At 38.5% G+C, this 4,733-nt stretch overlaps 1 pseudogene; it reads right to left on the bottom strand.

Moving 5' to 3' along the window:
* Positions 1-335: 335 nt before the first annotated feature.
* On the bottom strand, positions 336-4,484 carry LOC127801712 (uncharacterized protein At5g43822-like; annotated as a pseudogene).
* Positions 4,485-4,733: the final 249 nt, after the last annotated feature.

The following is a 4,733-nucleotide window of genomic DNA, read 5'->3' as shown; positions in this document are numbered from 1 at the left end:
ATGTGGTGTTAGGGGTTGATTGGATGAAGGGGGTAAGCCCCATCAATTTTGACTTCAATAGGATGGAGGTTTCATTTGACAAGGGAGGAAGGAAAATGACATTGACAGGGGAAAGGGAATCGGGGTCCTGCAAGATGATCTCGGGAACGAAACTGCACAAAATGCTCAAGAACAAATTGTGTCAACTGTCCCAATTGTTCTCGCTGGTGGCTGTGGGGGAGGGTTCACTTTTGGCAATGGAGGGAGAGCTCAAGAAGGAGCTACGAGGGGAGATGCACTTGATAGTCACATCTTAGTCCCGGAAGCTTGACCAGGTGCATTCTCAGCACCTAATGGATGAACTCTTGGATAGTTACAAGGACTTATTTGTTGAACCCACAACCTTACCTCCCACCCGAACCTTGGATCACTCCATCAACCTGAAGCCTAATGCAGAACCCATCAACATCAGGTCCTATAGGTACTCCCCAACCCAAAAAACCGAAATTAAAAAGATGGTGAAGGATATGCTAAATCAATCTTTCATAAGACATAGCCAAAGCCCTTTTGCCTCACCAGTCCTCCTAGTTAAAAAGAAGGATGGATCTTGACGTTTTTGTGTTGACCACTGCAAATTGAATTCCTTAACCATTAAAGATAAATTCCCAATACCCTTAGTTGAGGACTTGATGGAGGAATTACATAATGCCCATTTCTTTTCAAAACTTGACTTGAGGTCTGGCTACCATCAGATAAAAATGAAATCCGAAGATTTCCCTAAAACCGCTTTTAGGACACACCACGACCATTTCAAATTCCTGGTGATGTCATTCGAGCTCACCAATGCCCCAGCTACATTTCAGTTCAAATGAACCAAATTTCCAAGCCTTACCTAAGGAAACTTGTCCTAGTGTTCTTTGACGACATCCTCGTATATAGCCCCACCTTGGACTAACATATATCTCACCTTAAAACCACCCTTGAGGTCCTTAGAACTAACCAACTTTTCATCAAAAGGTCAAAATGTGCATTTAGACAGAATCAAGTGGAGTGGCAATTTCTAGGGCAGGGGTTAGCACCGACCCTAAGAAGGTGGAAGCCATGTTGACTTGGCCCAAACCCACTACCGTGAGGGCCTTGAGAGGATTCCTTGGGCTAACGGGGTATTATCGTCGATTTGTTAAAGGATATGAGACTATAAGTAAACCTCTAACAGAACTCTTAAAGAAGGGAAGCTTTAATTGGGGGCAGGAGGCCGAGATAGCTTTTGAAAAGTTGAAGAGGGCAGTGGATAAGGTTCTAGTTTTGGGGCTACCCGACTTTAGCCAACCATTTGTGGTAGAATTAGATGCTTGTGGGAGTGACATTGGGGCAGTATTGTTCCAAAAAGGGAGACCCTTAGCCTACTTAAGTCAAGCTCTAAGTGGTAGACATATGGGCCTAAGTATATATGAGAAAGAATTCTTGGCAGTTTTGATGGCAGTGGATAAATGGCCCCATTACTTGGAAGGGGGGAAATTTATAATTAAGAGGGATCATGAAAGTTTGAAATTTTTGTTGCAACAAAAATTGCAAACTCAACTACAAAAGAAGGGAATGGCTAAATTAATGGAATTGGATTATTCAATACAATATCGGAAGGGCAAAGAAAATGTGGTAGCAGATGCCCTCTCAAAGTGTCATGAGGATGGGAATTTGGTAGCCGTCACCATGATAGTACCGGAGTGGTGTAAGGAAGTGGTGGATAGTTATGAAGGGGACGAATGGATGCAAGAACTCATATAAGGGCTGGCTATGGGATCACAAGGAACGGGTGGTTATACTCTAAGGGAAGGAATACTGCGACTGCATGGTAGGATGGTTATTGGCAGCAAAGAGGACCTTAGGAAAAAAATATTATAGTCACTACATGAATCTCCCTTAGGGGGGGGGGGGCATTCAGGGGTCCAAAACACTTATTTAAGGGTGAAACAACTATTTCATTGGCTAAGATTGAAGACTAATGTGAAGGAATTCGTCTTATCTTACGATACTTGCAAGAGGTACAAGTATGAGAAGGTTGCTTACCCCGGATTACTCCGGCCCCTACCAGCACGGGACCAAGCGTGGACTAGTGTTTCCATGGATTTCATTGAGGGGTTGCCTAAGTTCGAAGGAAAGGATAGTGTGCTAGTTGTGGTGGATAGGTTCACTAAATTTGCACACTTTATAGGCTTGGCTCATCCCTATACAGCCCAAGAGGTGGCCAGAGCTTTCATGGACAAAATAGTGGCTTTGCACGGGGTGCCGAGGGTTATTATATCGGACAGGGATAGGATATTCACACGCACCTTTTGGCAAGAATTGATGGGGTTTATTTGGACATAGCACTCAATGAGCAAGTTCATTTAATGGAATGAGACTATTCACCAGCACCTTGAGTGAGACCGAAATGAAAGTTTCATAATTTGACCTAGGTAAGAAATTCCATGAGAAAATAGTTGGAATAGGAGTAAAGACTTGACTGGAATTAAATTGAATAACCAATGACTTGAGTAAAGACTTACCAGTTGGCTGCAGCCATTAAAGCTGAGATGAAGCATGAGGCTGCTCTTCCTCATCTCTCCATTCCAATGCCTACTTAAATCAATCTTCTATTAATGATGATGTGCTGTCAATATGAAAAATAATAATATCATTATCCAGTTTCGTCAAATGAAAATGAGTTAAAAGCAGTAGCACTATTCTATTATTCTTGGTGGTTGTGATAATATAAACAGAAGACCACGAATTTTGAGTTATGAACAGAGCCTTTTTCAAAACATTGGTTATTTATATAACCAACCAACCAACCACCATTTGGTTAAAAGCTTAATGTCACAGTAGCTTGCTTTATCAACTAAATTAAACCTTGGCTAGATTTTGTCACCATAGATGACCCATAATGGAGGAGTTGACAAGTGTTTCTTTAGGGAACAAGACATGTGATAAACAAATCTTAAGATGACAAAGCAACCCCACTAAACCATGTCCCAGAAAAACTCCCAATCCCTATCCTGCAAGTAACCAATTGTTTTAAGCAATTTCCTTACAGAAGCATATATATATATATATATATATATAGGCATAGATAGAGACACATGAAAGTCTAGTATTTATCAATTTATCTAGCCAAACTTGCCTAGCGAGATTAAGGCTTAGGATTATTGTTGTGTTTTTGAGTATGTATATCCATGTACATACATATCAATAGTCAAACAAACAAGCAAGTTTACCTCCCCATTCTGTTCATCCCTATGTTCCTCCTGATCTTGCTCAGGTGAAGCAGGAGTTGGAGTGGGTAAGTTCCTATACAGATCCCAGTCGATTGGAGTTCGGGCTTGCCTTTCCACATACGACTATATTAATTGGTCCAAACTTTCACAAAACCCACTGCGAAGAAGATTAGAGACACTTCTCCTACAAGGAATAGAGAACCCAGTTAAGAAGACAAATGAAAGAGCACAACAAAATGGAATATGAGAAGCCATTGACAATGGGTACTTTTTTTGTGGATACAGATTCTGATAAGAAAATGAAGGATAAAATATAAAAACCTACATGGCTTAATCATATTTAAAAATAAATGTAAAAGATATTATAGCTATACCTGCTTAAGAGTTCTCTAAGTTCCATTCTTAGCAATTGCATAAACTTACACAGTCTTATTCATATTTATTTGTCAACTTCATGAGCAATTGCATAAACTTATAGTGTCTTATTCATTGAAAGCAAGATAGTTTCCAAGGTTTCCATCTACTTTCTAAAGACAACATGTTCAATGCCACCAATACAATTTAAGACACCATAATTATTGGGGTTTTGGATAACCTGCAATCAACAACAGAAAAACTAACCATAATAAAAGTACAATTTAAAACTTTTCATGTGTGTCATATAGAAGTGCCTTTAACAAGAATAACCTGCAATCTCTCAATAATGGAAGCTGCGTTACGAAACTGGGAAAGCAACTTAGACTGAAGTTCATCCCACTGATTCATTTCTTCTTTCACTTTCCTAAATTTTTGCTGACATTTCTTCACCATCCCCTCCATTGCCTGGAAAAGTAAATAATAAGTAACAACAAAATTAATATATTTAAAACTAGTTATCATAATCAGGAGAAATCCTAGTGCTAATTGTGATATAAATTCATCCAATGGCTCTCTCTTGTTACCTAGGCATGGATTCAGATAACAGTCAACTAATAACTAGCGCTCAAACCTCTACATCATGATATGATCTTGCCATTATTTCCTTCTATTTTTCATTGTTGCTTTTCCAATTTTATCAAAAATATTTTTCAAAAAACATTTATAATAAAATGAGCATGACAAGTATAAATGGCACGCTGGAATTGTATAAAAAACATGTATAATAAAATCAAGTCATACATAAATGTTTTACATGATCCAACATTCGCACTCATAAAAATAAAATAGTGACAACTTCTATGTGGAAGTACTCTAATCAGAATGAATCTAAACGGTGAAAATAAAAAAAAATAAAAAAAAATTAGCACCATCGCTGTTTGATAAGTTTTTTGCATCATTACCATCGTCACCATATTTAATCCAATCCTGTGTATTTAGCCCTCAAATGGCATTAGAAATATCCCTGCAAACTAAGGCCGAAACAAGGCACACCATAGTTAGCATATTCTACAGTTATATCTCTAGAGTTACAAAAGTTAAAACTCAAATTGACATATGGAACTCTGTCCAATTGTTATTTCA

Source organism: Diospyros lotus, chromosome 1 (assembly GCF_014633365.1).
Source record: "Diospyros lotus cultivar Yz01 chromosome 1, ASM1463336v1, whole genome shotgun sequence".
NCBI classification, from domain to species: domain Eukaryota; kingdom Viridiplantae; phylum Streptophyta; class Magnoliopsida; order Ericales; family Ebenaceae; genus Diospyros; species Diospyros lotus.
Note: the sequence above shows the minus strand (reverse complement) of the source record. Positions and strands in the feature narration are given on the sequence as shown.